Source organism: Mustela nivalis (genome assembly GCF_964662115.1).
Source record: "Mustela nivalis genome assembly, chromosome: 8".
Taxonomy (NCBI): domain Eukaryota; kingdom Metazoa; phylum Chordata; class Mammalia; order Carnivora; family Mustelidae; genus Mustela; species Mustela nivalis.
In genome coordinates this window covers 107,940,693-107,953,464 of record NC_139027.1, presented here as the reverse complement: position 1 = coordinate 107,953,464, position 12,772 = coordinate 107,940,693, and the positions used below count along the sequence as shown (strand labels likewise).

General features: G+C 39.6%; 1 long non-coding RNA gene across 1 annotated transcript in view; it reads left to right on the top strand.

Annotated features, from left to right (window-relative positions):
• The first annotated feature begins 229 nt into the window (after positions 1-229).
• LOC309871044 overlaps positions 230-12,772 on the top strand; it is a 70,253-nt gene continuing 57,710 nt past the window's right edge. Inside the window, exon 1 of the long non-coding RNA XR_014314986.1 lies at positions 230-413. This is a non-coding gene — a long non-coding RNA (uncharacterized lncRNA). The remainder of the gene's footprint in view (positions 414-12,772) is intronic.

Here is a 12,772-nt window from a genome sequence, read left to right as displayed (position 1 = left end):
CAACTACTCCAGAACCTTTCCTCTACAAAACAGGAGATCTCCTGCTAGGATCTTCACCTGTCTCTGTGGAGTCCTCTCCGATTTGGGCATTTCAAGGAAAATGCACTGAGGGTTTTTCATACATTTGTACTTCTCTACTTCCCTTCTGCAGCCCTTATCCCCATTTCCACCGTCCGACAGTTTATTTTCTATTTTTATGAAATCGGCATTATCAATGCTAAAGCTGGCCAGATGTGCGTGCATACTTCTAAGAGGATACAACTTTAAGGAAAACAAATTAAGCTCTCTTCTCCCTCACTTGCCCCTCCCCAGTGTGCCCTGCACTGAGCTTCTTCTAAAGGAATGAAACTCCGTTTGAATGGCCGATCAGGTGTGCAGTTCCTTCCTCCAGCAGTCTGCGTGGTGCTGAGCAGGTAGAATCTCCATTTATGCATAATTTCTCCAGGGTCTTTTGTATCCTTTTCAAGCTTTTTGGTATGCCGGTATATCCTATTAAAATGAAACCACTCTGGGGGCGCTTGGGTGGCTCAGTGGGTTAAAGCCTCTGCCTTCGGCTCAGGTCATGATCCCAGGGTCCTGGGATCGAGCCCAGAGTCGGGCTCTCTGCTCAACAGGGAGCCTGCTTCTCTCTCTCTCTCTGCCTGCCTCTCTGCCTGCTTGTGTTCTCTGTCAAAAAAAAAAAAAAAAGAAAGAAACCACTCTAGAAAATGGTGGTGCTACCTTCAGCAGTTCTCACTTCAGCCGGGAATTGCATAGGGATATTAAAAACTAGAAAAGTTTCAGGATAGGGACTGTAAAAGAACAGAAAGGGACTTGAAAGAGTCCACCTAGGAATTTCATAGAAATGCCAAATCTCCGGCCGCCCCAGATCTGCTGAATCAGGATCTCTGGGGATGGGGTCCAGAAATCTGTGTTTCAGCAAGCCCCCCAGGTGATCCTGATGTGCCCTTAACTTTGGGAAGCACTAAGCTAACCCACCAGTTTAGATCCACTTTTCTTCAACTTCTGCACAAGTTGCAGTAGCCTGGTTTTATAAAATATTAGAGACTTCCTCTGACGTAAGGGTAATTTAGTAAGCGTACCACATTTCAACATACTTATAATGTTTGTGCTGCAGGTTTATGTTGTGGAAGGATGTCTTTCCTCACTGTACTGCAGTGTTCCCCTTCCTTGCAGCTTTTACCAAAAAAGCAACTTTTGAGACACATCTTATTGATAATTGTAAGCAATACAGGAGATAATTTTCCACAATTCTTGTTGATCCAGAATAAGTTGGCCATGATTCAAAGCCAGTCAGGAGGGCTCTCAAACCCCTCATAGGTTTGTGAACAGGACTGAACCCCTGTCTGAGGAGAAATACAGAATATAAAGGAAAAATATATGGTGGGCTAAAAAGTGGAAAAGCTATCGAATATCTGAGAATTCCATCTTTTTTTTTTTTTTTTTCCTGCTAAGATAACAGGATAAGAGATTTTTCCTCCTGGTACTGTATTGTGCTTGATAGGTTTTGGAACTGAGTGAAGCAGATTGCACTTTTGGAAAATCACTAGGGTCATGGAATTACTGGAATGGGTGTCAGAACCCTTGAACCCTTGTTCTGTTCTGTCCTGATGACTCACTAGCTTTTTGAACTTGGATTAAATCAACCACTTCCTGAGCCTCTATGCTCACCTCTGTAAAATGGGGTTATATTATTCTTCTCTATTTTGAAGGTTGCTGTGAGGCTAAAATGAGAAAATGTATACAAAAGTCATACAAATATGCAGTATACAGGCCCAGTGTTACCCTGGGGCCAGTGTCAGAATTCCTCTATACTGCTACCCCTTCTGCTTTCTCTGTGTAGAAACAAAATAGTCTCTGTTTAGAAACAAAATAGTCTGAGGACCAGAAAGGGACATTTGAGGATACACGTGGTCCAGAACTTTCCAGGGAGCCAGTAGGAAGGAGAGTCCGAGGGGCGCCCGGGTGGCTCATTGGGTTAAAGCCTCTGCCTTTGGCTCAGGTCATGATCTCAGGGTCCTGGGATCGAGCCCCTCATCAGGCTCTCTGCTCAGCAGGGAGCCTGCTTCCCTCTCTCTCTCTGCCTGCCTCTCTGCCTACTTGTGAGAGTCTGAGAACCCATGCAGAGGTGGCTGGCCCATTCTGGAGGTCTAGACTGAAGTCTATAGGTTTTGCTACTACCTAGGGAAGCCCATTCAGCAGAAGCCTTGGAGAGGAGATGCACGTATACATGTGGGGTCTTTAGAGGTACTTTCTGAGCTTGTGACCCTGCCAATCTAGAGGAGGCATCAGTGGGCTGGATTGTTATGGGGCATTATATTGTTGGCAGCCAAGATATCTGTGCCATGGCCAGCAATAGGCATCTCTTCTCAGAGTTGCGAAGTCCCAGAGAGTATAGCGTAGAGGGAGTATTTCTGGAAAATGAAACTTCATGAACCTTGACGGAAATATTCAAGGACACAGTCTAACAAATAAGAAGTGATTCACAACATGCATCTCAAGATAGGAAATAGGCAAAGCAGAGAAGGGCGAGATCAGCAATGGCTCCTGCTCTTCTATGTGTATAATTATAGGAAAAGGAAAACAGCACAACAGAGAGCAAACAAAATAATCTGGGCAAATAAACTATTAAATAAACTTTACAGAATAAATTTAAATCAGCTAAATTCCTTTTCCGAGTAGAGAGATGATCAGATTATACAAATTGACAATAATCAACTACATGCTTTTCAGAATTATTACACGTAAAACCAAGTGATAATAAAATATGGATGATAAAGGGTTTACCAAAGGTATGCTAGGAAATCAACTCAAAATGAAGCAAACAGGAGACTCTTAATGTTCAACAAAACGAAATGCAAGGACAAAGCATCAAAGAGGAAAAAGAGAGGGACAGATAATGGTACTACTTTTTTTCAGCAAAGGAGATACGATAGTTGTAAAAATTTATGCAGCAAACATCACATCTGCCAAATACAGAACGGAAACAGAACAGACTAGAAATGTAAGGAAACTGGGACAAAGTACAATTAGAAAGCAGCTGTTGGTAAGCAGCTTTCTGTGTTCCAAATATCAAATAAATGAAAAGTGAGTAACAATGTGTTGAAGAGTATAATCATTAAACTCTAGTAGAAACATGTGAGGATATGGACACGACAAACCGTGAATATAGACCTTTTTCTTTGTGATCCATCAAAGAGTATACTTTCCTCCCTATTTTGATGGAGCAACTGCTGGTAATGATCATGTATTTAGCCACAAAGAAAATCTTAATGAAATATCCTAAATAGACATTTTATAGACCATATTCACTGATTTGACACCATTAAGCCAGAAATCAGCAATAAAAAGGGTAGAAAGCACATTAACTAGATGGAAGTTAGAAGCATTCTTCTAAATAATTCCTGGATCGATAAGCAAATTAAACTGAAATTACACACTATTTGAGGTATTTGGAAAATAGTGTAAAAAGGAACACTTGGAACAAAAGAAAAAGCTATGGAGTGTAGTTAAAGCTCTATTATGCAAAAATAGGTCTTTATTGCTCTTGTTCTTTACAAAGGACAATCAGTAAGTGAACTTCATTTTCAAATTAAGAAATTTGAAGGACAAATAAAGTGAACCAAAATAAATGAGAACAGAAGCAATTGATTTATTTAATTCATTTTTTATTATTTTTTTTTTTTTTAAAGATTTTATTTATTTATTTGACAGACAGAGATCACAAGTAGGCAGAGAGGCAGGCAGAGAGAGAGAGGAAGGGAAGCAAGCTCCCTGTTGAGCAGAGAGCCCGATGCGGGGCTCGATCCCAGGACCCTGATACCATGACCTGAGCAGAAGGCAGAGGCTTAAACCACTGAGCCACCCAGGCGCTCCGCAATAGATTTGTTTTAAAAAATAGAATTAGAACAAAAATAGAAAGGAAACATCAAACAAAAAGCAATTTCACTGAAGAGATGAATAAGATAGACGGGCAAACATGACTGGTGAGAAAAAAAAGACAAAAATGTGCACTCCGTAGCCTGAGGAAGGAGAGAAACTTATGATTTGTGAGAGACTTAAAAATGTATTGGAGACTATGACACATAAATAATGTATTATAAATATATTACACATAACATTATACATATACAGAAATACTATACATAAATATATTGTAAAAAATGTTATTACCTGAAAAAGTATAATTGAATAAAATGAGCTCAACAATAATTAAAATATCTGGTTAAGCCAAAACCCAGTAAATTGATGGTAAAATAATTAATTATCTACCATTTTAAAAAAATCACAAGATAGTTTTATAGTCAAATTTAACCTAACGTTTAAAAATATGAAAATTTCTCTGTAATTTAAGTGATTAGAAACTGCAGGAAAATGGTAGAAGCTAGACAACTCATCTTTTTCTTTTCTTTTTTTTTTTTTTAATTTTATTTATTTATTTGACAGAGAGAAATCACAAGTAGGCAGAGAGGCAGGCAGAGAGAGAGGAGGAAGCAGGCTCCCCGCCAAGCAGAGAGCCGGATGTGGGGCTCGATACCAGGACCCTGGGATCATGACCTGAGCTGAAGGCAGAGGCTTTAACCCAGTGAGCCACCCAGGCACCCCTGGGCAACTCATCTTGATGAATATAGTCTTAAGACCAAAACCTGTTAAGTTTCATATGCAAAATAAAGCTCTTAATCAATTTACTCATGGATATGGATGCAGATTTTTGGAAATAAAATGTTAGTGAAGAGATTTCAGTCAAATAGTATAATATGAATGCCATACCCAAATAATATTTATTCAAAGAATTAATAGAGTTTTCAAGTTTTGAAGCATATCACCAAGTTTTTGCCTCCATAAGTTAAAGAGAGGGAAAGCTGTATGATTGTACCAATGGAGACTGAACGAGTACTCTATGAAGTCCAGCATCCATTCCTCTTAATAATCGTAAGTAAAATTTGAGTAGAAGGAAGGAAGTAGGCATTGTAAGGACTATTAACAAAAAACATGAAAATAAATGGTAAAACCCTGAAGCTAATTCCATTAAAATATGGAAATATTAGGGATAACTTCTATTATTGTTAAAATTGAACAATGTATGACAAGTGCTAATTGATGCAATAAAACTCGTAAGTAAAATATCAGCATAAGTACAGCAGAGAAAGAGACTCAGTCACTGTATCTTTGCAAAATTCAAGAGACTCCCAACTAAGCTACTAAAATCATTAAGAGAACAGGGACATTGGGATTGAGAGGGATTGCAAAAATATACACAATCAATAGCTTTTCTTCATAACTGAAATATCAAGTTAGAAATAGGAAAATATTATTATTCATAATAGTGACCAAAAAAGAAAATATTTAGAAATAAATAAAATGAGAAGAATATAGGTTAGGTGGAAAAAACTATACAACCTTACTCAAGGATATAAAACGAGACAAAAAGTTGAGGAAAATATATTTCTGAATGGGAGGATGAATATCATAAAAGTACCAATTCATCCCAATTTAATGTATACAAATTTAATACAATTTTAATCTGAATTGGATCTGGTCAAAATAATTAAATTCCATTGGAAAACTAAATGATTAAGAAGCCCAAGACAATTTTGAAAAGGAGTAATGACTAGGGACTGACTTAGCATTTATTAAATTATTAAAAATAATATTACACTAAGCTATTACATTAGTTTCCTGTGGGTGCTATAACAAACTACTGCACACTCAGTGGGTTAAAACAATAGACATCTAAGGGCAGGCACCTGGATGGCTCAGTAGGTTAAGCATTTAACTCCTGATTTAGGCTCAGGTCATGATCTCTCTGGTGGGTTGGAACTCTGTATCAGCTCTGCTTGTTCCTCTCCCTCCTCCTCCCCTTCTCTTCCCCTCCCCCACCACTCTTGCCTACAAGGATTAGCTTGCATGCTCTCTCTATCTCTTAGTTTAAAATAAATAAATAAAATCTTAAAAAAAAAAAACAACAGCAGAAATGTATTATTTCACAGTTTTGGAAGGCAGAAGTCTGAAATCATGGTATCATCAGGACCTTGCTCCCTCTGGAGGCTCAATGGGGTGAGGAATCTGTTCCTTGTCTCTTTTGCTTCCAGTGGCTGCCGGCAATCCTTTTTATTTTATTTCATTTTATTTCTTTTCAGTGTTCCAAAATTCATTGTTTATGCCCCACACCCAGTGCTCCATGCAATATGTGCCCTCCATAATAGCCACCATCAGACTCACCCACCCCCTACCCCGTCCCCTCCAAAATCCTCAGGTTGTTTTTCAGAGTCCACAGTCTCTCATGGTTTGTGTCCCCCTGCGATTTCCCCCAACTCACTTCTTCTCTCCATCTCCCAATGTCCTCCATGATATCCCTTATGCTCCAAAAGTAAGTGAAACCCTATGATAATTGACTCTCTCTGCTTGACTTATTTCACTCAGCATAATCTCTATTATGCTGAGTCTCTCTGAGAGAGTCAATTATCATAGCAAAAGAATACAAGAGTTGGGTATTCATCCTTTCTGATGGAGGCATAATGCTCCATTGTATGTATGGACCATATCTTCTTTATCCACTCATCTGTTGAAGGGCATCTTGGTTCTTTCCACAGTTTGGGGACTGTGGCCATTGCTACTATGAACATTGGGGTACAGATGGCCCTTCTTTTCACTATATCTTTATCTTTGGGGTAAATGTCCAGTAGTGCAATTGCAGGTCATAGGTTAGCACTATTTTTAATTTTTTAAGGAATCTCCATACTATTTTCCAAAGTGGCTGCACTTGGTGGCTGCACCACCAAGAGTGTAAGAGGGTTCCCCTTTCTCCACATCCTCTCCAATACTTGTTGTTTACTGTCTTGTTAATTTTGGCCTTTCTTACTGATATAAGATGGTATCTCAATGTGATTTTGATTTGAATCTCCCTGATGGCTAATGATGATGAACGGCAATCTTTGACTGATGGCTGCTGGGTTCCTGTCTCTGCCTCCCAGGTCACACTGCCTCCTCCTCTTCTTGGCAACTTCAGTCTCCTCCTGTAAGGACACTTGTGACAGCATATAGGGCCCACCCTGATAATCCAGGATAATCTCATCTCAAAATCCTTAACTGAATCCTATTTACAATGACCCTTTTTCAAAAAAAGGTGACATGTACAAATTCCAGGGATTAGCTGTGGCTATTTTTGGAGGGCCAGTTTTTCTGCCTACCATGGCCACCGTCATCAGAACCTTTTGCTACCAGAGCAGGCAAGTAGATCAATGGACAAAACAATGGAGAAGTAGAACCATGTATAAATGGGAACTCAATCTATAGCAAAGGTGGGGTTTCAGGAAATGACTGGGAAAACATGCTTTATTTGATCATTGGTCATCTGTAGAAGAGAATAAAACTAGATCCATGTCTCATTACTATATACAAATAAGCCCCCAATTTATCAAGTATGCAAATGTAGGGGGAGAAAAAGTAGCAGAAATTCTAGGGGAATATCTATATAAATTTGACCAACAAATTTATATATGATGAGATAAAAATAAAGACTTTACAATGACACAAGTGCCTTTCAGAAGGTCAGGAGTCCAAAGTTCAGTAAAGATTATCATGCTTTTTGTACGTCGTTCTATTGTTTTATATGTTACAATGAGCCTTATTATATGTGTGATAATAAAAACAAAATGATTAATTTTTTTTAAAGATTTATTTATCTGTTTTAGAGACAGAGAGAGAGAGCATGAGTGAGAGGGGCAGAGGGAATGAGAATTGCAATCGGACTCTGGACTGAGCATGGAGCCCGACATGGGGTTTCATCTCAGGACCCTGAGATCAGGACTTGAGCTGAAACCAAGAGTCAGATGCTTAACTGACTATGCACTCAGGTACCCCTAAACTGAATAATATTTAAAGGAAAGAAATATTGCCTGTGTTTTGGAGCCACAGTGATATGATGAGAGTCTTAGCTAACACTATTACTTAGTATTTCTGAACCTTACTTTTTCATCTGTGACAGGGGTATAACATCTACCTCTGTAGACTGAGGTGATTATATGTTCAGAATTTTTATATTGAGGGGTTGTAGGTATAGCTGTAGAGAAACAGGGCTGGGGTAATGCCTAGGGTGTATATATGTAGTTGATTTGAAAGGCATGCAAATATGAAACCTGAGAATAGGGAATGGGAGGCCAGAGATTCGGGATGGGGCTTTGGGCCCCATCTCCACCTCCACCCCAAATATCTCTAGTTGCTACCACTAGTCGCTAGGGCTCAAAAATATTAATTATATCTATTCTCAATTGACACGGTGATTAGAGCACACTTTCAAAGTGAATATTTCTAACTTTAGCATCTTACCTCCAATCTTTTGTAAAGTCTTGAATATATATTTTTTTCTTTTATATTTCCTGTTCCTAGTTTCTGGATTTATCTTGCTGAAAGAGAGAAGTATTTTCTGAATTTCACCAGCAAGGCTGTTGTGGGAATTTCTTAAAGTGTTTAGATTAGAGTGCTTTGAATGACAAAAGTCACAATTTCCTAAGCCAATATCCCATCAGTTAAGACACATTCAAGTCTAGGAGATTATTATGCCCCCCCCTTTCACAATTACATCACTTATTTGAATAATAAATTGGCATCATTTTTAGAGAGTAGGATGAAAGAGCTGAAGAATTCTTTAGTTTATTTCTTATTTCAGAGACCAAGGAACCAAGGCCAACGATGGATCAAGGGGACCTACCAATGTCACAGGGCTTGCTTCTGCTGAGTGGGGACAAAACCTAAGCGTCCTAATCCCAGTTGGTTCCTTCCCACATACGTGGCCCTGCCTTAGGAATATATGGACAGGGGCTCCTCCAAGTCTTCCTGGACCAGTCTGTTGTCCTTGTCTCTTAAAGCCTTGAATGGCTGCTCTTTCTCTTTTAGAGGGTGAATAGGAAGTGTCAGAATTGCATTATTCTCCTCCAACACTCTGCTGTGATTCTTTTCAGTCTGAACTCCCTGTATCACGGAGTTCTAGACACTTCCAAATACTAATGAGGCGTCTTAGATTGGACTGCACTGACTACCCTGATGAGTGAAATGGACACGTAGACCTGACAGGCTGATTAATAGGGACAGAAATGGGAGAAAATATCCTGACAGAGATACGCTACTTAAAAATTACTCTAAGATGGGCACCAGTCGGTGGAGCATGTGACTCTTGATCTTGGAGTCATGAGTTGGAGCCCCATGTTGGTCATAGAGATTACTTAAAATAAGTAAATAGAAAATGTTTAAAATATTTTTTAAAATTAAAAAAAAAAAATACTCCAAGAGTGATGAAGTAAACAACCAGCTTCCTGTTGGCATGCCAGTCCTCTGTTCCTGAGTGGAGTTAACACTATGGGGAAATTTAATTTTGACACACATAGTTGAGGGAAAATAATTTCTCTAATCCTTCTGAATTTAATGTCGGACAATCAGATCCTGAGACTAGGGTTGGAGTGCAAGTCAATTATGTGGGTTGTGATGGCAGGTTGTGCCTACAGGGCAGTGAAGGGTTGAGACATGGAAGCGAAGAAAGCCCAGGATAGGTTAATGACAAACTACACTCTGAACAACCATACTCAATACCACTGGGGACCTCTAGGGGACAGTGTAGAACACTTTGGTGTTGTCCCACCAAGAGAAACTGGGGCATTTATTCACCAACTCCTGTTCCTCATCTGCTGAGGGTAGTTTCTAGAGATGCTACTTCTGACCAGCCCTGTATGGGGGCAACAAAGAGAAAGTCCTTACACAGGAAGCTGGCAGCTGCTTGCGGCTGGTCAGCTTTCCAGGAGCACCAATACCATCTGCTACAATGACCTTCTAAAAAGATAGTTCACATCTTAATTTTCCACACTTTATTTCATAAATAGGTGAGGGTTCAGAACTTGACCTCATAAAGATAATTTAGCCTATATTCTTAAGCAGAGTGCAAATAGTAAATTCGTCCATTGATCAGCATTCTGTTTTTAGTTCTAATGGGAAGGGAAATAGTATTTTTAATTGAGATTCTAAATCTTTTGGCTATTACCTGAAAATATTGAGAGTGGCTGGGTCCTGACCAGGAAGTTAAAGACCCATGTAGTTCACTCCAATTATGACATTTAAGCCCATATTATCTCATTGGCAGGAAATGAGACTCCCTACAAACATTTCGCTTTTCAAACTGACGAGCAATTAGAGCTGAAAAAGACATATAAATTAAAATATTCAGTGCATTTGCATTGGGACTGTAAATCACCATAGTTATCCTGCTCACAAAATCCACCCAGTAGGGTATGGTCCCTTGGGTATGTACTTCTCTAGATTTCTCTCTGTCGCCTTCCTTCTCTGTGCTTACTTCACCAGGGGTGGACCTAAGAATGGAGGCATTAAAATCAATCCTGTTTTGTGTCATGTGAGAATATTCTCTGGCAATGACAGTACTTCTTCTTTTTTAAGTTGTGATGATTTTCTTCAAATCTAGACATGCTCTTATATTATTAAGGCTGGTACCGTTACGTGTTTGCTGCATCGCCATCTGAGGCTCGTCTCATTGCCAGCAGCTCTCAAATCCTGACTTTCTGTCTAAGATATAAGATATTCTGTCTAAATACCCAGAAATGCTATTTATGGGTAATTATAAAATCACCTTGCTCCAATTGATTTACTGGAGAAATTTCTCTCCACGTGTAGAGCTCATCCCAAGCAGACGACAATGCTGATTGTATTTAATGATTTATTGAATGCTGCCAACTCCAGCTCTTTCTCTCAGTTTTTAGTTGGTGGGTTTGAGCAGTGTTTCAGGTGTACTCAGTGCTGTGGAGATATTTGGTAGATCCCAAAACACAGCCCCTGTTCTCTTTTCTCTCTCTTGCAGTTGATTTGATTGGGGTGTTTTCTGTTAGTGTGCACTTGTCAAAAGGTGTGGGGTATCATCTAAGGTTCTCCAGCTCCTCCTGATTGTAGAATGTGCTGTCAAGATGCTGGGATGTGGGTGCCTGGGTGGCACAGTTAGTTAAGCTTACCTTCTGCTCAGGTCATGATCCCAGGGTCCTGGGATCCAGTCTTCTGTCAGGCTCCTTGCTCAGCAGGGAGCCTGCTTCTCTTCTTCCCTCTATTTCTCCCCCTGTTTGTGCTTTCTCTCTCCCTGTCAAATAAATAAATAAAAATCTTTAAGAATAAAAAGATGTATGGGGCACCTGGGTTGCTCAGTGGGTTAAAGCCTCTGCCTTCGGCTCAGGTCATGATCTTAGGGTCCTGGGATTGAGCCCTGCATGCGGCTCTCTGGTCGGTGAGGAGCCTGCTTCCCTTCCTCTCTCTCTGCCTGCTTCTCTGCCTACTTGTGATCTCTGTCTGTCAAATAAATAAATAAATAAAAACTTAAAAAAAAAAAGAAGCAAAAGATGTGGGGATGTTCATTTAACTAGAAGTAACAAAGACACTCAACAGGACTGAGCTTATGATGAACTAATTGTTTAATAACAGAAAGTGAACTTAATGACATCAAGTTTAAAACCCATTTTTGTTATGGAATACACTTTCCAGATTGCCAATATTATGTTACTGTTTTTTTTTTTTTTTTTTTTTTTTAATAATGGATATATCGTTTTCAAGGAGCGAAAAGCAAGGATTAAGTACATAAGTCAAGGGGTGTATTTATCCATGTAACATACATCCTGCTCAAGATACAGAACATTCTCATCATCTTAGAAACTCCCTCCTGTTTCCAGTCAGCTTCCCCCACCTTCGGTCAATCACTCTTATGCATTCCATCATTACAGAACAGTTTTGCTTATTCTTGAATTTTGCTAGCTGCTTTTACCCAGTATTACATTTGGTTTTCAAGATGTATCTATGTAGCTGTGTAAATCACGTTTGTTTCTTTTTATTGCTGAATCACATTCTATTGTCTGTTTTTATAGTAGCATCCTTCTCAAGTCTCTTGCTGATGGATATTTGGATTGTCCTCAGTTTTTGGCCATTATGAATAAATATTCTTGTACAAGACTTTTGGTGGGGTTTTCTATTTTCACTTCTATGGAATGAAATCTGAGAGTGAAATTGCCGGATCATGAGAAAGGTCTGTGTGTAAATTCATATTATTTTTATGGTTTAGAAATGTTGGCTTAGGGTTACATGGTGAAAGATAATAGACTGCTAAAGACCACTCCTAAAATTTAAACTGGATTTTTTTACTATATATAGTATTCAGACATTTCTACCTATATACTGCATATTGTTTGCAACGCAGGGTGTTGGTTTGCTTTCTTGACATGTGAGGGTGTGGCCTGCAGGCCATTTTGAGGAGTATATTCAGCCTGGAATGTCCCTCAAATGCTAATTTTTCTTCTCCTCCTCCTCCTCCTTCTTCTTTTTAAGATTTTATTTATTGGGGCGCCTTGGTTGCTCAGTGGGTTAAAGCCTCTGCCTTCAGCTCAGGTTATGATTTCAGGGTCCTGGGATGGAGCTCCACATCAGGCTCTCTGCTCAGCAGGGAGCCTGCTTCCCCCCCTCTCTCTGCATGCCTCTCTGCCTACTTGTGATTTCTCTCTCTCTCTCTCTCTTTTTAAAGATTTTATGTATTCATTTGAGAGAGAGAGCGCTTGCGTACAAACGGGAGGTGGGAGAGCAAGGCAGAGATATTATTCTCTTGAGCAAGAGAGGAGCCCATGACATCAATGCCATCTCCTGATGGCGAATTCGGGTCTTTTCCTAGCCCTGGGACCAGGTCCTGTGGGAGCTGGGGAATAAGATGCCTGCTCTGATCACCCACAAATGGTGTGAAGGGGTG